The sequence below is a fragment of the Bombina bombina genome, chromosome 4 (genome assembly GCF_027579735.1).
Source record: "Bombina bombina isolate aBomBom1 chromosome 4, aBomBom1.pri, whole genome shotgun sequence".
Classification (NCBI taxonomy): domain Eukaryota; kingdom Metazoa; phylum Chordata; class Amphibia; order Anura; family Bombinatoridae; genus Bombina; species Bombina bombina.
In genome coordinates this window covers 99,202,649-99,226,509 of record NC_069502.1, presented here as the reverse complement: position 1 = coordinate 99,226,509, position 23,861 = coordinate 99,202,649, and the positions used below count along the sequence as shown (strand labels likewise).

Genomic DNA, 23,861 nt, shown 5'->3' with positions numbered 1-23,861 from the left:
ATTCTCATTCACTACAGGAAGTGGCAAAGAGAGCACACAGCAGAGCTGTCCATATAGCTCCCCCTCTAGCTCCACCCCCCAGTCATTATCTTTGCCGGCTCTAAGCACTAGGGTCTCTCTACGGGAGGGTAAAGTGAATGTGACCACATCTTAATTCAGGCGCTGTCCTTTCACAGAGCCAAGGCTCACACAGAGATTGTATTGGCCTTTCTGAGGTCTCACGGGTGGAAGGTGAACGTCAAAAAGAGTTCTCTGTCTCCACTCACAAGGGTTCCCTTCCTAGGAACACTAATAGATTCAGTAGAAATGAAAATATTTCTGACGGAGGTCAGGAAGTTGAAACTTTTAACTACTTGCTTCATTCGGATATACCTCAGACCACTGCAACTATGCATGCTCAAACAGTGGAATGGGGATTATGCAGATTTGTCTCCTCAAATTCAGTTGGACCAGGAGACCAGAGATTCTCTTCTCTGGTGGTTGTCTAAGGACCACCTGTCTCAGGGAATATGTTTCCGCAGGCCAGAGTAAGTCATTGTAATGACCGACGCCAGTCTGTTAGGCTGGGGTGCGGTCTGGGACTCCCTGAAAGCTCAGGGCTTATGGTCTTGGGAAGAAACTCTTCCCGATAAACATTCTGGAATTGAGGGTGATATTCAACGCTCTTCAGGCATGGCCTCAACTAGCTGCGGCCAAATTAATCAGATTTCAGTCGGACAACATCACAACTGTAGCTTATGTCAATCATCAGGGGGGAACAAAGAGTTCCCTAGCGATGACGGAAGTAACCAAAATAATCAGGTGGGTGGAGGATCACTCCTGCCATCTCTCAGCAATTCACATCCCAGGAGTAGACAACTGGGAGGCGGATTTTCTAAGTCATCAGACTTTTCACCCTGGGGAGTGGGAACTCCACCCGGAGGTATTTGCCCAGCTGACTCAGCTATGGGACACTCCAGAGTTAGATCTGATGGCGTCCCGTCAGAACACCAAACTTCCTCTCTACGGGTCCAGGTCCCGGGACCCCAAAGCGGTATTGATAGATGCTCTAGCAGCGCCTTGGTCTTTCCATCTGGCTTATGTTTTTTCAGTGTTTCCCCTTCTCCCTTGTCTGGTCGCCAGAATCAAGCAGTAGAAGGCTTCAGTGATTCTGATAGTGCCTGCGTGGCCACGCAGGATTTGGTATGCAGACCTAGTGGACATGTCATCTGTCCCACCATGGACTCTGCCAATGAGGCAGGATCTTCTAATACATGGTCTGTTAAAGCATCCAAATCTAGTTTCTCTATGTCTGACTGCTTGGAGATTGAACGCTTAATTCTATCAAAGCCTGGGTTCTCTGAGTCAGTTATAGATACTCTGATTCAGGCTAGAAAGCCTGTCACCAGGAAAATCTACCATAAGATATGGCGGAAATATCTTTGTTGGTGTGAATCCAAGGGTTACTCATGGAGTAAGATTAGGATTCCCAGGATATTGTCTTTTCTCCAAGAAGGATTGGAGAAAGGATTGTCAGCTAGTTCCTTAAAAGGACCAATATCTGCTCTGTCTATCCTTTTACACAAGCGTCTGGCAGAGGTACCAGACGTTCAAGCGTTTGCTCAGGCTTTAGTCAGAATCAAGCCTGTCTATAAACCTGTGGCTCTGCCATGGAGTCTAAATCTACTTCTTTCAGTTCTTCAAGGGGTTCCATTAGAACCTTTACATTCCATAGATATTAAGTTGTTATCTTGGAAAGTTTTGTTTTTAGTAGCTATCTCTTCTGCTCGAAGAATTTCAGAATTATCTGCCTTACAGTGTGATTCACCTTACCTGGTGTTCCACGCAGATAAGGTAGTTTTGCGTACCAAGCCTGGTTTTCTTCCTAAAGTTGTTTCTAACAAGAATATTAACCAGGAAATAGTTGTTCCTCCTCTGTGTCCTAATCCTTCTTCGAAGAAGGAACGTCTGTTACACAATCTTGATGTAGTTTGTGCTTTAAAGTTCTATTTACAAGCAACTAAGGATTTCAGACAAACATCTTCCTTGTTTGTTATCTATTCTGGTAAGAGGAGAGGTCAGAAAGCGACTGCTACCTCTCTTTCCTTTTGGCTGAAAAGCATCATCCGTTTGGCCTATGAGACTGCTGGCCAGCAGCCTCCTGAAAGAATTACTGCTCATTCTACCAGAGCAGTGGCTTCCACATGGGCTTTCAAAAATGAGGCTTCTGTTGAACAGATTTGTAAGGCAGCGACTTGGTCTTCACTGCATACTTTTGCCAAATTTTACAAATTCGATACTTTTGCTTCTTCGGAGGCTATTTTTGCGGAAAAAGGTTTTGCAAGCAGTGGTGCCTTCTGTTTAAGGTACCGGTCTTATTCCCTCCCTTCATCCGTGTCCTAAAGCTTTGGTATTGGTATCCCACAAGTAAAGGATGAATCCGTGGACTGGATACACCTTGCAAGAGAAAACAGAATTTATGCTTACCTGATAAATTACTTTCTCTTGCGGTGTATCCAGTCCACGGCCCGCCCTGGCATTTAAGTCAGGTAAAAAAAATTTTTTGTTTAAACTACAGTCACCACTGCACTCTATGGTTTCTCCTTTTCTTCCTAACCTTTGGTCGAATGACTGGGGGGTGGAGCTAGAGGGGGAGCTATATGGACAGCTCTGCTGTGTGCTCTCTTTGCCACTTCCTGTAGGGAATGAGAATATCCCACAAGTAAAGGATGAATCCGTGGACTGGATACACCGCAAGAGAAAGTAATTTATCAGGTAAGCATAAATTCTGTTTTTTAAATTACAAACTCGTGTACCTACCAGTTTAAATTCAGAATATGACTTAATAAACTATTGGCAGTAGATATCTCTATTGCCATGGATCAATGATTCCCTCTTGTGCAGAGGACTGTCCTGATTCTGCACTTATCCTGTTCCTTGTCTATACTCTCTATTATTGTTGCTATTGTTGACAATTAATAATAATAATATTATTTCCATTTTTGAAGTCTCTTGAAGTCATGTTTCACTATATATATCTATTGTTACATTCATTATTACATTTATGACATGTCAGTATTTTTCTCTTCATTCTTCATCTCTAGCCTAATTCAAGCATAAAATGACAGAGTTTATGGACCTTTTATGTTGGCTTATGATGTTATGTTTTATTACTAATTATTTAGTTTTTAGTTCCTATATAATAGCTTACAATTGGGCTTTGGAACTTTGCTCTTTAAAGTAACATTCTATTGCCACTAATAATACAGTGACTAGCTGTCAAGTCTAAAGGTTTAACCATAATAATAATCTGCCTGGTATAAACATAATTTTCTGATCTGTCATCTTATATAAGTGCAAATTTCTTAATATTGACAATAGGCTGTATAATTTATGCAAGTACTCATAGGGTTAATCTTTCTCACAACGTGTTTTTGATTTTACCCAATCAGGGTGATCCTGGTGCCTTTTTAAGTGGCTCAGGTGCATTGTCCTTTAGCTATGATTACAGCCTGAGGCCGAAACATGTTTGCGGACTATTCGTTGTGATGTACCTGTGCTGACCTCTGGAGTGTTTTAACCTTGTCCTAATAAAGACTGTGTTTTTACTACTACAAACCGCTGTCTGCAATATCTCTTCTTTGAGATATATATATATATATATATATATATATATATAATATCCAAAGAACAGCATAAGACCAGGATTTGCATCAAAGAATAAAGCCAAATATTTATTGACGTTTCGGGGTTATATTTCCCCTTCTTCAGAACAATAATTACACACAAGTGCTGTGCTTAAATAGTGTACAGGAATACAACAATACCTCCCACTTCCTGTGGAAAAAGCGCCAAATTTACATCATATCTGGTGGTCATTAGTGTATACACCCAGTACTTGTCATTTACTTCCGGGTTTATACAGTCTAGTTTCCTGACATAATTTCCCACACATAAACATAAACACAATCAAAGTATAATATATACATAACATGTTCCTAATGTGACCCCACAGAAAAATTTAAAAAACAACTTGAAATTTTAATAGGATTTGATGTTAATCAGGGCTACTTGACAGAATCACTTGGAAAATATATGACAACAGATTGCCCCAAAATATCTATTCTATACACTATCCCCAAAATTCACAAAACAATGGTGAAACACCCAGGATGCCCCATTGTATTCTCTAGAGACTCATTACTACAGCCCATCGCCAGTATGTAGACTTTCTGTTGCAACCTGTAGTTCAAGACAACAAGGCTTTTTTACTTGACTCCAATGAACTTCTTAGACTCCTTAAAGGGGTAGAATGGAGGAACAGGACCTATTGGTTACATTAGACATTAATAGTCTATATACCATCATTCCCCATGAGGTGGGCTTGGATAGGGTGAAGGAAGCACTACTCTCCTCTACAAAATATGTAGGCCCACCAATCGAATTTGTTTTGCAATAAGTAGAATGTTATCTCACCAGAAATTATTTTAAATTTGAAAGATTCTTCTATTTACAAACAGCATTCACAGCTATGGGGTCGAACATGGCCCCATCGTATGCCAATCTGTTTATGTCCGGTTTTGAAAAACAATTCCTTTGGTCAAAAGATGTACCTCAGGTAATATTTTACATGAGGTACATTGATGACATTTTTTTATTTGGTGGGGAAGTACAGAAAGTCTACAGCAGTGGTTCCAACAATTTAATAACACCCACACCACGGTCTGATTCAAAATGTTCCACAGTGAGAGTGCCATAGAATTCCTAGACCTGATAATTATGAAGGGGCAGACTCGATTGGAAACCACACTGTACACTAAACCAACTGACCGTAATTCACTGTTGATGGCAGATAGTTGTCACGCTCCATCTCTAAAAAAGGGAATTATTAAATATCAGTTCATAAGAGTGACTAGGAATAATTCTAACAGAGAGAAGGGGGCCTCTCAAGCACAAGAGATGCATAACAAATTCCTGAACAGAAAATACGATAAAGCCACTCTTAAATCTGTCAGGGAGCAATTTTGACTCTTTAACTTAAAAAGTATCATGCATGCTGTGTATAAATATGAGGGAGTTAGCATGGTTGTGGATGGGGGCAGGATGGGGGATCCGTTCTGTCTATAGATTGGAGGTGTATCCCTGACCACTGTCAGTGGTGTACTCATGTGCTCTAGCAGACTTTAAGGGTCGGCACATTCCCAAGATAACCCCCTAGACCAGTTAGGGTTACTTGCATAGATCTCTTTTTATAGCCAGAGGGCTGATATAAATGTAATTCCAGTGGTACTGGGAATATATTAGATCTATTCATAATGTAGCATGATGCCTAAGTTTAACTGCAAACTTGATTCTAGTTAGTAGAGTATCCACACACACTGAATTTATCTGTTATTTGTTTATGGTATTGTCACTATATTACACGTTTTATATTTGCCAGGTCATTCCGGTAGTTCTAATTGTGTTTATATGTAGGCACTTGATATTCACTTACTTAGATAGTGGGTTTAATTTTGATACACTGCATTTGTTACTAGAATGAATAATGTTTTCGTTATTTACCACACAGTACGTTTGATAACATGTTCTGGTAGTGATGAAACCGGAAGTGATGCAATATCCAGTATGGAGTAATGCAAATGTGAGGAAAATTACCGGTCACTAGTTTTAGCTGCAGATAACTGCGGTAGATGTTTTGCAATTTATTTTATGCACATTAGGAACATGTTATGTATATATTATACTTGTGTTTATGTTACACTCTGTGTGTGCAATTATGCCAGGAAACTCACCTGTATAAACCTGGAAGTAAATGACAAGTACTTCCGGTTCATCTGGGTGTATATACTAATGACCACCGGATATTATGTAAATGTGGCACTTTTTTCACAGGAAGTGGGAGGTATTGTTGTATTTCTGTACACTATATAAGCACAGCACTTGTGTGTAATTATTGTTTTAAACTTCAATAAATTTGGCTTTATTCTTTGACACAAATCCTGGTCTGTTTCTATTCTTTGGATATTGTATGTTTACAAGCAGACTTATCAGGTGGTTGACCACAGGAGGGCAGATTCATATTGGGACTGTGTATACATATATATATATATATATATATATATATATATATATATATATATATATATATATATATATAGATAGATAGATAGATAGATAGATAGATAGATGATAGATAGATAGATAGATAGTATAAGCATGGTATACAGAGAACAAAGTCTTCCAAATGAGAAAAAAAGTGCTTATACCACTTACTAGTCTGTAACAAGTTAAAATGGATGCTATAATCTCACAAAATATTTAATTAATTTTAAATTGTTTGAGCACAAAATAATTATGTGTGTAGCTTTGACCTTGTTCATCAAACTTTTTATATGCTTTCTTGGCTACTAACATTTTTTTTTTTTTAGGGATATAGCAATGTTGATTTGTTAGATAATGAAAAGCAAATTGTTCTACAAAAAGGTGCAATTATACAGCCTATAATATACAAATAAATTGGCTTAATGTAACATTATAATGAAAACTGTGCAAAATCCTCTACACAAGCACAATAAAATAATAAAAAGTAATAGAACAGGTAATAGATGGAAAATAAATGCTAAAAAAGAAGTTCAAATCATTTTCATACCAGTCAAAAGATACAGAAAAGGGCGCATCCAATCACAATAAAACACCAGAATGAAACACTTCTAAATAGTAATATAAATTTTTGTGGACATTTCATGTCCTATGATGTGGAATTGACATATAGTTTGATTTTCTTTCTTCTAATATAAGCCACAGCTTTACAGTCCTAGTGAAACCATTTTATTGCTGGAGATATATTAGACATGGTTCATTTCCTTCCTCAGCACGGCTTTAATTTTCCACATCCATGGCTTGACACAGACCCAAATACCAGAAGATGGTTGCCTGCTATAAACTGTTTGGTTTACTTTTATTGCGTTACAATTTAGTCTCTACAGTTCATTCCATTAACCCTTTTTAACTTAATGCTGTAAAGTCTACAGCTCTAATACAATACCAAACTTTTAGAAAACATTACTTTGAAAGGGAAACATAAAGAATATGCTGAAAGTCAGTTTTATTTTGTTTTGTTTTATTTTTATTAAAGTTTCTACTTGGTTATATAAATGCAATGAAATGTGTTTGTTGGGAAGGGTTATTCTTCTGCTATCATAAAGTATCCATAGCAATTTCTTTTTTTCAGTTTGGTCATATGCACAGTGTTTTTTTGGAGCCAAGAAAGTGCCAGTCTCATTCTAACTTTTCCACATTGCTTGATCTTTAGGGGGAATAAAATCCGTTCCAGTCTGCAATGTTGTCACATCTGATATCCAGTTCCTTATGGCTTAGAAAGTGTATCTGGGAGGGTCAGTAGATCAGACTGTGCCTCGAGGCCCTTCGCCCGAAGTACAAAAGACTCAGCTCAACTCACGTTAGTGAGTTAGGTGGCCTATCGGTGATGACGGACCGCCAGCTCAGTCTGTGGGCTAACTGTGATAACTGCCTTGAAATGTTAAGTGCTTAATTAAAGAGCTTTCATATCAGTTATGGAGGGCTCCATCTTCTGTAGCCTAAGGCATTGTACTTTACAGAGAACTCCCTAGAGCCAAACTCAACATTATTACAGTGACATGTGGATATAAATAAATAAAAAAATATGGGAAAAAAGCAGAGACAATTTTTTTATTCTTTTTTTTTTTTACGTTAAAATTACTAACAGAATTTATATTATGTTTTTTTTTTTCATTCAGACATTGTAATGTTAATATTTATTCTAAACAGGTTCTCTGGCATAAACTGTTGTTTAGCGCTGTTTGCTGTTTGTTATGAAAAGTTAACTGCAAAGGACAGGTATATATGTGTGTGTTTGTGTGTGTTTGTGTGAGTGTGTGTGTTAGTAGGTGTGCATGAAAAATTCTCTGTAGTTCATCAATCATGGTAAAAAATACTAGTCAGGAGAGGAAAAGTTGTTAATCCACTTTAGGAAAAGAAAAAAAAAGAATATATATATATATATATATATATGTATATATGTGTGTTACAAGCAATGATGTGCAATATATATAATATCTGTAATATATAGGAATTTCATTATATGACCAGGTAAAGTGTAAAATAAATATTTCACATATTGCTTTTGCAGTACAATCTTAAGGTGGGTTAAAGGGACATTAAACCCCACATTTTTTTCATTATTTAGAAAGAGCATGCAATTTTAAACAACTTTCTAATTTACTTTATCTATTTGCTTTATTCTCTTGATATCCTTTGCTGAAAAGCATATCTAGGCTTAGTAGCTGCTGATTTGTGGCTGCACATAAACGCCTCGTATGATTGGCTCACCCATGTGCATTGCTATTTCTTCAACAAAGGATATCTAAAGAATGAAGCAAATTAGAAGATAGAAGTACATTGGAATATTGTTTAAAACTGTATTCTCTATCTGAATCATGAAAGAAAATGTGTGTGTTTAGTGTCGCTTTAAATACAGTATCTTTCTTGGTAACTTTTGAACTGCACAGCTAAATTCTAAAGTATTTAATTATGAACTATTAAATTAAAGTACACCAAGTAGATTTTTTTATTGCACGATCCTCACTCACCAGATCTTTCCCTCTTTAACTGCAGTAACCACAGCTTTCTAGCCCAGCACATCAGACTCACATCAGCTACAGCAGCTATCTGTGCAAAGGGGACTGCAGCAGTGCAGTGTAGTGTGCAGTGTCTGCCCCCTGCCTTGTAGTAAAAATGATATAGCCTACCTCAGCTTCCTATGAGCACTTCTGCTGCAGTGTAGTGTAGTGTACAGTTTCTGCCCCTGCTTTGTAGTAAAAACGATATAGCCTACCTCAGCTTCCTATGAGCACTTCTGCTGCAGTGTAGTGTAGTGTACAGTTTTTGCTCCCTGCCTTGTAGTAAAAATGATATAGCCTACATCAGCTTCCTATAAGCACTTCTGCTGCAGTGCAGTGTACAGTTTCTGTTCCCTGCCTTGTAGTAAAAACAATATAGCCTATCTCAGCTTCCTATAAGCACTTCTGCTGTAGTGCAGTGTAGTGTACAGTTTCTGTTCCCTGCCTTGTAGCAAACACGATATAGCCTACCTCGGCTTCCTATGAGCACTTTTGCTGCAGTGTAGTGTAGTGTACAGTTTCTGTTCCCTGCCTTGTAGCAAAAACGATATAGCCTACCTCAGCTTCCTATGAGCACTACTGCTGCAGTGTAGTATAGTGTACAGTTTCTGTTCCCTGCCTTGTAGTAAAAACGATATAGCCTATCTCAGCTTCCTATAAGCACTTCTGCTGCAGTGTAGTGTAGTGTACAATTTCTGTTTCCTGCCTTGTAGTAAAAACGATATAGCCTACCTCAGGTTCCTATGAGCACTACTGCTGCAGTGTAGTGTAGTGTACAGTTTCAGTTCCCTGCCTTGTAGTAAAAACGATATAGCCTATCTCAGCTTCCTATAAGCACTTCTGCTGCAGTGCAGTGTAGTGTACAGTTTTTGCTCCCTGCCTTGTAGTAAAAACGATATAGCCTACATCAGCTTCCTATAAGCACTTCTGCTGCAGTGTAGTGTAGTGTACAGTTTCTGCTGCCTGCTTTGAAGTAAAAAACGATATAGCCTACCTCATCTTCCTATGAGCACTTCTGCTGCAGTGCAGTGTACAGTGTGCAGTGTCTGCCCCCTACCTTGTATTAAAAATGATATAGCCTACCTCAGCTTCATATGAGCACGTTTGATGCAGTGTATAGTGTACAGTTTCTGCTCCCTGCCTTGTAGTAAAAACTATATAGCCTACCTCAGCTTCCTATAAGCACTTTTGATGCAGTGTAGTGTAGTGTACAGTTTCTGTTCCCTGCCTTGCAGTAAAAACGATATAGCCTACCTCAGCTTCCTATGAGTGCTTCTGCTGCAGTGCAGTGTAATGTACAATTTCTGCTCCCTGCCTTGTAGTAAAAAACGATATAGCCTACCTCAGCTTCCTATAAGCACTTCTGCTGCAGTGCAGTGTAGTGTACAGTTTTTGCTCCCTGCCTTGTAGTAAAAACGATATAGCCTACCTCACCTTCCTATAAGCACTTCTGCTACAGTATAGTGTGATGTACAATTTCTGCTCCCTGCCTTGTAGTAAAAACGATATAGCATACTTCAGCTTCCTATAAGCACTTCTGCTGCAGTGTAGTGTAATGTACAATTTCTGGCTCCCTGCCTTGTAGTTAAAACGATATAGCCTACCTCAGCTTCCTATAAGCACTTCTGCTGCAGTGCAGTGTAGTGTACAGTTTTTGCTCCCTGCCTTGTAGTAAAAACGATATAGCCTACCTCAGCTTCCTATGAGCACTACTGCTGCAGTGTAGTGTAGTGTACAGTTTCTGTTCCCTGCCTTGTAGTAAAAACTATATAACCTATCTCAGCTTCCAATAAGCACTTTTGCTGCAGTGTAGTGTAGTGTACAGTTTCTGCTCCCTGCCTTGTATTAAAAATGATATAGCCTACCTCAGCTTCCTATGAGCACTTCTGCTGCAGTGTAGTGTAGTGTACAGTTTCTGTTCCCTGCCTTGTAGTAAAAATTATATAGCCTACCTCAGCTTCCTATGAGCACTTCTGCTGCAGTGTAGTGTAGTGTACAGTTTCTGTTCCCTGCCTTGTAGTAAAAACGATATAGCCTACCTCAGCTTCCTATGAGCACTACTGCTGCAGTGTAGTGTAGTGTACAGTTTCTGTTCCCTGCCTTGTAGTAAAAACTATATAACCTATCTCAGCTTCCAATAAGCACTTTTGCTGCAGTGTAGTGTAGTGTACAGTTTCTGCTCCCTGCCTTGTATTAAAAATGATATAGCCTACCTCAGCTTCCTATGAGCACTTCTGCTGCAGTGTAGTGTAGTGTACAGTTTCTGTTCCCTGCCTTGTAGTAAAAATTATATAGCCTACCTCAGCTTCCTATGAGCACTTCTGCTGTAGTGCAGTGTAGTGTACAGTTTCTGCTCCCTGCCTTGTAGTAAAAACTATATAGCCTACCTCAGTTTCCTATAAACACTTCTGCTGCAGTGTAGTGTACAGTTTCTGCTCCCTGCCTTGTAGTAAAAATGATATAGCCTACATCAGCTTCCTATGAGCACTACTGCTGTAGTGTAGTGTAGTGTACAGTTTCTGCTCCCTGTCTTGTAGTAAAAACGATATAGCCTTCCTCAGCTTCCTAGGAGCACTTCTGCTGCAGTGCAGTGTACAGTTTCTGCTCCCTGCCTTGTAGTAAAAATGATATAGTGTACCTCAGCTTCCTATGAGCACTTCTGCTGCAGTGTAGTGTACAGTTTCTGTTCCCTGCCTTTAAGTAAAAAATAATATAGCCTACCTCAGCTTCCTATGAGCACTACTGCTGTAGTGTAGTGTACAGTTTCTGTTCCCTGCCTTGTAGTAAAAACGATATAGCCTATCTCAGTTTCCTTTGAGCACTTCTGCTGCAGTAGTAAGGTGGTGTGGGTGGTGTGATAGCTCTTAATAATCAGTATGCTATACCCAAGTGTTCACACTAATCTCTTTAAATGTGAACTGATCAAAGTTAGTGCATGGGTTTAGGTGCACTTCTGCTGCAGTGACGTGTTCAGTATGTGCTCTCTGCCATGTTGTAAAAACAATCTAGCCTAAATCAGCTTCCTATGAGCACTTCTGCTGCAGTGTAGTGTACAGTATGTGCTCTCTGCCTTGTAGTAAAAACGATCTAGCCTAAATCAGCTTCCTATGAGCATTTCTGCTGCAGTGTAGTGTACAGTATGTGCTCTCTGCCATGTAGTAAAAACAATCTAGCCTAAATCAACTTCCTATGAGCACTTCTGCTGCAGTGTAGTGTACAGTATGTGCTCTCTGCCATGTAGTAAAAACGATCAAGCCTAAATCAGCTTCCTATGAGCACTCCTGCTGCAGTGAAGTGTACAGTGTGTGCTCTCTGCCATGTAGTAAAAACAATCTAGCCTAAATCAGCTTCCTATGAGCACTTCAGCTGCACGGTAGTGTACAGTGTGTGCTCTCTGCAATGTAGTAAAAACAATCTAGCCTAAATCAGCTTCCTATGAGCACTCCTGCTGCAGTGAAGTGTACAGTGTGTGGCTCTCTGCCTTGTAGTAAAAACAATCTAGCCTAAATCAGCTTCCTATGAGCACTTCTGCTGCAGTGTAGTGTACAGTATGTGCTCTCTGCCATGTAGTAAAAACAATCTAGCCTAAATCAGCTTCCTATGAGCACTTCTGCTGCAGTGTAGTGTACAGTATGTGCTCTCTGCCATGTAGTAAAAACAATCTAGCCTAAATCAGCTTCCTTATGAGCACTTCTGCTGCAGTGTAGTGTACAGTATGTGCTCTCTGCCTTGTAGTAAAAACGATCTAGCCTAAATCAGCTTCCTATGAGCACTTCTGCTGCAGTGTAGTGTACAGTATGTGCTCTCTGCCTTGTAGTAAAAATGATCTAGCCTAAATCAACTTCCTATGAGCACTTCTGCTGCAGTGTAGTGTACAGTATGTGCTCTCTGCCTTGTAGTAAACACGATCTAGCCTAAATCAACTTCCTATGAGCACTTCTGCTGCAGTGTAGTGTACAGTATGTGCTCTCTGCCTTGTAGTGAAAACAATCTAGCCTAAATCAACTTCCTATGAGCACTTCTGCTGCAGTGTAGTGTACAGTATGTGCTCTCTGTCTTGTAGTAAAAACGATCTAGCCTAAATCAACTTCCTATGAGCACTTCTGCTGCAGTGTAGTGTACAGTATGTGCTCTCTGTCTTGTAGTAAAAACAATCTAGCCTAAATCAGCTTCCTATGAGCACTTCTGCTGCAGTGTACAGTATGTGCTCTCTGCCTTGTAGTAAAAACGATCTAGCCTAAATCAACTTCCAATGAGCACTTCTGCTGCAGTATTTCAGGCTGTTTCTGACACAGCAGTGAGCAGCTTCACACCACCCTTTCAGAGAGTTATCCCCTCTTTTGCTGATGCCAGTTCCTGTGTGCACTTAGTAAATTAGTATTCACAGACTGGCTCCATATCTAATATAAACTAAACATTGTATTTTAGCATCCAGCATTCATGTAACTTGACTTGGCTAAAATAACATTTTAATTGATATTAGATTGTAGAAGTTGCAGGCTTGACACCACCGGCTCTGTGTGCTTCACGGGGACATACCATTATAGCATTAAAGTGTGTTGTAAATGTTATGAGTTTATCACAAGTGTAATCAGATCAGGGCAGGCTACAGGCAAGGATACACTTGAAGGTATATGAAACCCAATTTTTTTTTTTCATGATTTAGATAGAGCATGCAATTTTAAGCAACTTTCTAATTTACTACTATAATCAATTTTTCTTCATTTTATTGGTATGCTTTGTTGAATGAGCAGCAATGCACTACTGGTTGCTAACCTTGTCTGAATCACAAAGAGATTTGCTACTCAAAGAGTTGCACTTTTGTAGCACCTCTGGTACCCCAAAAAATTATTGGACATCAAATTCAGCACAGAAGAACCAATAGATGGAGTTTTAAAATTAAAATATAACTTTTATTAACACAAAAAATGTATAAAATCATGTAAGTGTGTGTGGTTTAAAAATCACAAAGTAACTCAGGTGTTGCTTTAATATTATTAATGGGTAGCGTTACAATAGCTGAAAACGATGTGATTCCATTTTCTGCTCAATTTAGAGGAATATTTAATTTTTTAAACTGCAGTGTATTTATTCTTTAGATACAAAGTTTGCCTGTATAGGGATGATCATAATTTCTTAATTCATAATTGTATTATTTATTCCCAATAGGGCATTATATACCTCTATAAGGGGCAATGCTGACACATCTGGTTGTGAACACATGTACCGTTGTATCTAATAATAGAACTATGTATTCAGTTTGGTCAAGTGAGGTATTATCACAGTGCTTCTTAGCAATATATGCTGAGTAGAAAGCAGTTATGGATTCTGCTTGTAATAGTTATCTTATTGGAATATGCTGCGGTACTGTGTTTAGCATGTATATTGTGTAAGATACACTTTAGAGTTTACCCATAAAACATTAGGGCAGGGTATTGTCTAAATACCTAGTTGTTTTAAATTGCATAGTAACTCGCTAATAGCACTATAAATATAAGTAACCGGTGAGAGCGTTACTACTATGGGGACTATTTAAACAATATACAACCTAGGGCGCGATCCGATATAGATCGCAGTTTGCGGCGCAAGCGAGGGAACCGGCGTCGCCCGCAGTTTCAGCTAGCAACTCGAGCTATCCCATATAAGTCGCCGTCAGATGCTAACGTGCCGTAAGTCTGACAAACCAGCGATGTCCAGAAATCTGCGCAAGTACAAATTTCTGGCGTCGCCAGTGACTTGCTGCACGTTAGAAACTGCTGGCGCCTATAAAACCTGACTAAAGTCTAAAACACCCGCACTGTCTAACACGCCTCCCTAACATAGCCCGACAAGTCTAACACGCCTCCCTAACAAAGCCCGACACGTCTAACCCTCTATCCGCTATCCCCCCTCACTATCCTAACAATAAAAAAGCTATTAACCCCTAAACCGTCGCTCCCGTACCCCGCCGCCAGCTATATTATATCTATAACCCCCTAAAGTGAGCCCCTAACACCGCCGCCATCTATATTAAAATTATTAACCCCTAATGTAAGCCCCTTACACCGCCGCCATCTCTATTAAAATTATTAACCCCTTATTTAATCTACCTACCCCGCCGCCAGCTATATTATCTATATTAACCCTAAGTATATTATAGTTAATATAGGTATTACATTATATATATTAACTATATTAACCCTAATTATATTAGGGTTAATATAGTTAATATAGTTACTATAGTATTTATATTAACTATATTAACTCTATCTAACCCTAACACCCCTAACTAAATTTATATTAAATTAATCTAATTCATTTATAAACTAAAATATTCCTATTTAAATCTAAATACTTACCTATAAAATAAACCCTAAGATAGCTACAATATAATTAATAATTACATTGTAGCTATGTTAAGGTTAATATTTATTTTACAGGTAAATTGTTAATTATTTTAAGTAGGTATAATAGCTATTAAATAGTTATTAACTATTTAATATCTACCTAGTTAAAATAATTACCCAATTACCTGTAAAATAAATCCTAACCTAAGTTACAAATACACCTACACTATCAATAAATTAAATAAACTACAAACATCTATCTAAAAATACAATTAAATTAACTAAACTAAATTACAAAAAAAACCAAACACTAAATTACAAAAAATAAAAAAAGATTACAAGATTTTTAAGCTAATTACACCTATTCTAAGCCCCCTAATAAAATAATAAACCCCCCAAATAAAATAAATTCCCTGCCCTATTCTAAATTAAACAAATTTCAAAGCTCTTTACCTTACCAGCCCTTAAAAGGGCCTTTTGTGGGGCATGCCCCAAAGAATTCAGCTCTTTTGCATACAAATACAATACCCCCCCCCATTACAACCCACCACCCACATACCCCTATTCTAAAACCACCCAAACCCCCCTTAAAAAAGCCTAACACTACCCCCCTGAAGATCTCCCTACCTTGTCTTCACCACACCGGGCCGAACTCCTGATCCGATCCGGGCGATGTCTTCCTCCAAGCGGCAAAGAAGAATTCTTCCTCCGGCGACGTCTTCCTCCAAGCGGCAGCAAAGTCTTCATTCTTCCGGCGGCATCTTCAATCTTCTTTCTTCGCTCCGCCGCCGCGGAGCATCCATCCCGGCCGACTACTGAACTTGGAATGAGGTACCTTTAAATGACGTCATCCAAGATGGCGTCCGCCGAATTCCGATTGGCTGATAGAATCCTATCAGCCAATCGGAATTCGGCGGACGCCATCTTGGATGACGTCATTTAAAGGTACCTCATTCCAAGTTCAGTAGTCGTCCGGGATGGATGCTCCGCGGCGGCGGAGCGAAGAAAGAAGATTGAAGATGCCGCCGGAAGAATGAAGACTTTGCTGCCGCTTGGAGGAAGACGTCGCCGGAGGAAGAATTCTTCTTTGCCGCTTGGAGGAAGACATCGCCGGAGGAAGAATTCTTCTTTGCCGCTTGGAGGAAGACATCGACCGGATCGGATCAGGAGTTCGGCCCGGTGTGGTGAAGACAAGGTAGGGAGATCTTCAGGGGGGTAGTGTTAGGCTTTTTTAAGGGGGGTTTGGGTGGTTTTAGAATAGGGGTATGTGGGTGGTGGGTTGTAATGGGGGGGGGGTATTGTATTTGTATGCAAAAGAGCTGAATTGCATGCCCCACAAAAGGCCCTTTTAAGGGCTGGTAAGGTAAAGAGCTTTGAAATTTGTTTAATTTAGAATAGGGCAGGGAATTTTTTTTATTTGGGGGGTTTATTATTTTATTAGGGGGCTTAGAATAGGTGTAATTAGCTTAAAAATCTTGTAATCTTTTTTTATTTTTTGTAATTTAGTGTTTGGTTTTTTTTGTAATTTAGTTTAGTTAATTTAATTGTATTTTTAGATAGATGTTTGTAGTTTATTTAATTTATTGATAGTGTAGGTGTATTTGTAACTTAGGTTAGGATTTATTTTACAGGTAATTGGGTAATTATTTTAACTAGGTAGATATTAAATAGTTAATAACTATTTAATAGCTATTATACCTACTTAAAATAATTAACAATTTACCTGTAAAATAAATATTAACCCTAACATAGCTACAATGTAATTATTAATTATATTGTAGCTATCTTAGGGTTTATTTTATAGGTAAGTATTTAGATTTAAATAGGAATATTTTAGTTTATAAATGAATTAGATTAATTTAATATAAATTTAGTTAGGGGTGTTAGGGTTAGATAGAGTTAATATAGTTAATATAAATACTATAGTAACTATATTAACTATATTAACCCTAATATAATTAGGGTTAATATAGTTAATATATATAATGTAATACCTATATTAACTATAATATACTTAGGGTTAATATAGATAATATAGCTGGCGGCGGGGTAGGTAGATTAAATAAGGGGTTAATCATTTTAATAGAGATGGCGGCGGTGTAAGGGGCTTACATTAGGGGTTAATAATTTTAATATAGTTGGCGGCGGTATAGGGGGATTAGATTAGGGGTTAATAATTTTTATATAGGTGGCGGCGGTGTAAGGGGTCAGATTAGGGGATAGATAAGGTAGATGACAGCGGTGTAAGGGGTTCTAATTAGGGGATAGATAAGGTAGATGGCGGCGGTTTTAGGGGCTCACAGTAGGGGGTTAGTTTATGTAGATGGCGGCGGGGTCCGGGAGCGGCGGTTTAGGGGTTAATAACTTTATTAGGGATTTCGGGGGGGGGGATCGCGGTTGACAGGTAGATAGACATTGCGCATGCGTTAGGTGTTAGGTTTATTTTAGCAGATCGCGGTTGACAGGGAGATAGACATTGCGCATGCGTTAGGTGTTAGGTTTATTTTAGAAGATCGCGGTTGACAGGGAGATAGACATTGCGCATGCGTTAGGTGTTAGGTTTATTTTAGCAGCCAGTTTAGGGAGTTACGGGGCTCCAATAGTCAGCGTAAGGCTTCTTACGGCTGCTTTTTGTGGCGAGGTGAAAATGGAGTAAGTTTTCTCCATTTTCGCCACGTAAGTCCTTACGCTGCATATTGGATACCAAACTACGCGGGTTTGGTATACCTGCCTATAGCCCAAAAAACTACGGGCGACGGCAGAAATATACGCGCGTAACTTCTAGGTTACGCCGTATATGTGATACCAAACCCGCGCAAATATTGGTGTCGCCGGCTTTTGCGGGCGACGATTTTTATCGGATGGACCCCCTAATGTTTTATGGGTAAACTCTAAAGTGTATCTTACACAATATACATGCTAAACACAGTACCGCAGCATATTCCAATAAGGGGTAAACTTATGCCAAAATAAGGCGTTATAGCAGTACATCAACCTTAGTTTGGTTGCGCAATATTAACAAGTATATATTTGCAAAAATAAGGCTTTTTCTTTGTAAGCTGCATTGCAGATTATAACTACCTAATATGTCTACGATCATTTAGCACATAGATGCTGAAGTACTACTATTTACCTAGCAATATATACTAGACTGTTACAGTTACCAGAGCGCTCTATAAGAAAGAAAAACGCAATGCTCTCAAAAACAAGTCTATTTAACAAACAACTTAGTGACTGGTAAACCAGTATTTACTTTATCTAAGGGGGACTGAACAACGATCTAGCAATAATAATTTTTATTCTATGTGTGAATAGGTGCAGTATTCTAATACCACAATAGAAAAGTCATTTTATTGGCAAAAATAGACACAGTACAAACAACACCAACATGTGTGTATGAAATGATCCAACTGTAATTAAACACCAATATATGTACCCATATTAATACATGAGTTCCATGAGCTTTGATAAAAATACGGTACTAGTTGCAAAATCAAGCCCAATAAGATACATACTCATCTGAAATCATTACAGATTCTATGTGGTATTAGAGCAACCTAGTGCAAAAAATATAGATATTTTCTATTTAGACTGTAACATATGAGGTACATTTCAGCTAATTATACACACAAGTTTGACACCAATGGTGCAATATTTAAGTATAAACTCAGGACCTAACTATAAATAAGAATCTATAATCGCTCTGACAGTATATATACACGCCTAATATAGACTATAACAGAGCTTCTAATAAATAGAACACTAGTTGCAAAATCCAGCATAATAATACAAACGCTTATTTTTGAATTGTCTCTAACTTAGTCAGTGTACAGGAGCAATGTAGCTCTAAAACAAACATATACATTGTATGGTTATATTGTAACCTTAGAGTTACAACCGAGTCTGTCAAATATACATCATCTTGATACAAGTTGTGTAGGACCTGAGAGATAACTATTACAAGCAGAATCCTTAACTGCTTTCTACTCAGCATATATTGCTAAGAAGCACTGTGATAATACCTCACTTGACCAAACTGAATACATAGTTCTATTATTAGATACAACGGTACATGTGTTCACAACCAGATGTGTCAGCATTGCCCCTTAAAGGGGTATATAATGCCCTATTGGGAATAAATAATACAATTACGTAGAAATTATGATCATCCCTATGCAGGCAAACTTTGTATCTAAAGAATAAATACACTGCAGTTTACAAAATTAAATATTCCTCTGAATTGAGCAGAAAATTGAATCACATCGTTTTCAGCTATTGTAACGCTACCCATTAATAATATTAAAGCAACACCTGAGTTACTTTGTGATTTTTAAACCACACACACTTACATGATTTTATAAATTTTTTGTGTTAATAAAAGTTATATTTTAATTTTAAAACTCCATCTATTGGTTCTTCTGTGCTGAATTTGATGTTCAATCATTTTTTGGGGTACCAGAAGTGCTACAAAAGTTCAACTCTTTGAGTCGCAATTCTCTTTGTGATTCAGACAAGGTTCGCAATGTTTTTTGTTGCGCAAGCACTCTAGCTCATAGGGCAGGTCTATATTAAAACCTGACCGAGCATCCCCACTCCATTTAAGTAGTGCCTTTGCTATTTCTTCTTTTTGAACACTACTGGTTGCTGACTGAACACGTTGGTGAGCCAGTCACAATCAGTATATATATCTGCAGCCACCAATCAGCACTTAGAACCTAGGTTCTTTGCTTCTCCTGAGCTTTCCTAGATAAACGTTTCAGCAAAGAATAGCAAGAGAAGGAAGCAAATTCAATAATAGAAGTAAAATGGAAATTTTTTTAAAACTGTATGTTCTGTCTGAATCATAAAAGAAAAAAACTTGGGTTTCATGTCCCTTTAACTTACCCCACACAGAAGATCTCCTGAGCAAGTCCTGTCTTCAGTCTTCTCATTTGCTTTGCACTTTCTTGCTGATCTTCTGCTCATGCTCCCCCTCCTCCTCCCTCTTCCTCTCCAGTCATGTGATGGGGACTGTCCGTTAGTGTTACACTAATACAGGCAGGCTCCCTCCCCAATGTGGCTGCTGTGAGAGCAGCCTCAATTTGGAGTTTATTTTGGCAGCGGCTAAGCCTAAAATTAACAGTGGGGGGGGGGCTTGTGATCATGGCTCCTATTGCCACTGTGTTAACTGCAGTGTTGCGCAATCGAGAGAGGCTGACCTGCAAATTGCCTCTCTTCATATATTACCATATAAAACTATTATTATTATTTTTATTTAAATTGGTATTTGATTTTTTTTCTTTTGCAATGTCAGGTGAGGCAGTGCCTTACCTGCCTCCAATGACTGCACCTCAGGTGTGTGGGTGTAAGAAAGACAATATGTTTATGACAGTATGACAGTTAGTGTGTGTGTGTGAGAAGACAATATATTTATGACAGTATGACAGTGACTGTGTGTGGTGTGTGTGTGAGAAAGACAATATATTTATGACAGTATGACAGTGACTGTGTGTGTGTGAGAAAGACAATATATTTATGACAGTATGACAGTGACTGTGTGTGGTGTGTGTGTGTGTGAGAAAGACAATATATTTATGACAGTATGACAGTGACTGTGTGTGGGTGTGAGAAAGAGAATATGTTTATGACAGTATGAAAGTGAGTGTGTGTGGGTGTGAGAAAGAGAATATGTTTATGACAGTATGACAGTGAGTGTGTGTGGGTGTGAGAAAGGGAATATATTTATGACAGTGAGTATGTGTGGGTGTGAGAAAAGGAATATGTTTATGACAATATGACAGTGAGTGTGTGTGGCTGTGAGAAAGAGAATATATTTATGACAGTATGATAGTGTTTGGGTTTGAGAAAGAAAATATGTTTATGATAGTATGACAATGAGTGTGTGTGGGTGTGAGAAAGAGAATATGTTTATGACAGTATGTCAGTGAGTGTGTGTGGTGTGTGGGTGTGAGAAAGAGAATATGTTTATGACAGTATGATAGTGATTGTGTTTGGTATGTGTCTGTGAGAAAGATAATATGTTTATGACAGTGAGTGTTTGGTGTGTGGGTGTGAGAAAGAGGAAAGGTTTATGACAGTATGACAGTAAGTGTGTGTTGTGTGTGGGTGTGAGAAAGATAATATGTTTATGAGAGTGAGTGTGTAGTGTGAAGGAGTGAAAAAGATAATATGTTTATGACAGTATGACAGTGAGTGTGTGCACTGTGTGAGTGTGAGAAAGAGAATATGTTTATCACATTATGACAGTGAATGATTGTGGTGTGTGGATGTGAGGAGAATATGTATATGACATTATGACAGTGAGTGTGTGGGGTGTCTGGGTGTGTGAAAGGGGATACGTTTATAACAGTATGACAGTGAGTGTGTAGTGTGTGGTTCTGAGAAACAGAATATGTATATAGCAGTATGACAGTGAGTGTGTGTGTTAATGTATTTTAGGACGTAAACTGGATTTACTTGCACATATAGCCACATTTGAAATTGCTATAACATTAAAAATGACAATACACACTAACTAGATTGCTCTCAACTTTCAGTAATTACAGGTGAGGCACAAGTGAACATAACCAGTGGTCATTTGTGTGTCATGACATTTGCGCTTCCCATTGATTTTGCTTCATGTGTTTACAAGTGGATACTAAGCCATTACAAGGAAGCAGTAAAAGATTTAAGATAATTTCTATTGGAAGTTTGAAAATATAAACCAAGCAATAGAAAAGGGGCCAACAACCCAAGAGCCTAACATAACAATATATTGAGTGAAGCAAAATTATTCTGTGACAGAGAACAGATTGAGGAGGATAATGAGGATCATCTTGTCAAGAGTTAGGCATCAATGGAGACTGGTGAGCTGGAGACCCTCTTTTAAGTAAGTGATTATGGTGCTTTTTTACCAGATTTTTCTTTTTGGGCTATTTGTTTGTAATGTAGTTAATTAAAAGGGTTTTAGAATAGGGTGTTAGGGTAGGGGGCCCTTAAAGGGATATGAAACCACCCAAAAAATATTTTGTGATTTAAACAGAGCATACTATTTTTAAAAAGTTTACAATGTACTTCTATTATCAACTTTGCTTAAGGGATTAAATGCCCTACATCGCCTGAGTGTCTGCTTGTACCATAACTAAGTAATAACTTAACAGTTGACTTTAATAACTTTGTCAATAAAACTTGACACATTAGGTGGGTGAAAGACCCGTGGGTCCTATTTATTAATACCAGCCATGAGAACTGGCAACGACAGGTAATAAAACACGGGTGGCGGCAATCGGGGCCTACATAAATAACTATATTACCCCTTCTAGAAAAATGGCCAGGGGACACTGCTGCAGACCACAAGGTGGAAATACTCAACGCAGCTTTGAATTGTAGGGGTTCTCGACCCATCAATAACCAGCAAGAGCACGCCCAAGCTACCGAGCCTGTGGCGCCACCCTGACTGCAATCGCCGTCATTCAAACCTCCTTCCAGCTTGCAGCCGTGATCCTGACCACCCACCACAAGAGGCAGACCTGCAAATTAAATGGTCCAAACTCTTGCCACCACCACTACACCCTTAGGAGTAACACCTGCCTGATGTTCTGAAGAAACAGATCTACTCCTGCCGGTTCTAAATAAACCCCATCCTGCCTATATATACCCTTATGGGCCGCTGAGATGTTCCCATGCTCAATAATAAAACCCTTGAGGTCCCCAACCTGCTTCCTCAGGTCCCTATTTATCTTTTTCCTGACCTGAAAAGCCGCTTTATGGCACACCATGTGCTTCCACCCCAATCTAGGGATCACATTCAACCACCCGATTCGCACACCTGGAAACCAGAGTTGAAACTGCCGCAGATCCGCCTGCATTGCCCGGATTAAATCTAGAGTAGGGACTGCCCCCACATCATTGCCGCCAGCATGTAAGATTAAAATATGGGGTTTTTCCCATCTTCTTGTGGCATCCTGTAACAATGCAGGCAGATCTGCCCAGGACAAACCCCTGCGCCCTAGCCAACGTAACACAGACCTGGATGATGGCCGCGGCTCAAATTGCAGCCCAGTGCACGTATGAATGGCCGATGATCCACACCTGTACAGGACCTGGACGTATGCCTAAAAACAAAGAAACAAGAGTTAGCTTGCACACTTACTGGACCTGACCACAATTTACCATGGCCAACCCCCCTTTTGTTTATTCATGCAAGATCAAGCCCTTTGATGCCCTCTTGTTATCAACCTATACTCTTATGCGTACAGAGGCCTGACATAGGATTTGTACTGCTGAGATCTCCAATGCCCCAAGGAGCGAATACGATCCGAGGACCAATCCAGCTCTGCCACCGTCATCGCCGCCCCCACTCTAAATGAGTGGGGGGGCGATACACAACCCATCGAGACCAGCACGCTGCGCTACAAGACCTAACACCTTCCTGAACTGGTATCTGGTCAGCGGGTCTCCATTCGCATGGATAAGAAACCTGGAGGAGATGCCTGGCCGCACTTCTAGGTATGAAGAAACCAGACATAATCGGCAACAGGTGACCCCTGGCTGCCCCGGCAGGGAAAGCCAGGCTCCTCGGCCCTCCTGGTCCATCTTAAATCTGGGGTTAAAAAGAAGCACTGAATCATCCACCACCCTAACTTGATTGTGCATGATTCCCCCGGATACCACCATCTTGGCATGTGGGACTAGCTCCCCCACTCTCAGCATGCCATGAAACGCTAGCCCAAAACCTGCCCCGAAAAGCTGAGCCTCAAAAGGCGAAGAACAGATCTCTGGCAGTACCGCCAGCAATTTAACCAGCCGGTCCGCTGTAATGGGTTCCCTAGCGTCACGCCTCAGGACCTCCATACGGCCCCAGCCCCGAATTAACTGTTTCACAAGGAAGGAGCGCAACGTGTCCTGAAATGCATAC

General features: G+C 39.3%; 1 long non-coding RNA gene across 1 annotated transcript in view; it reads left to right on the top strand.

The window, feature by feature from the left end:
* LOC128655263 (uncharacterized) overlaps positions 1 to 7,370 on the top strand; it is a 46,607-nt gene extending 39,237 nt beyond the window's left edge. Inside the window, exon 3 of the long non-coding RNA XR_008401743.1 lies at positions 7,292 to 7,370. This is a non-coding gene — a long non-coding RNA (uncharacterized LOC128655263). The remainder of the gene's footprint in view (positions 1 to 7,291) is intronic.
* Positions 7,371 to 23,861: the final 16,491 nt, after the last annotated feature.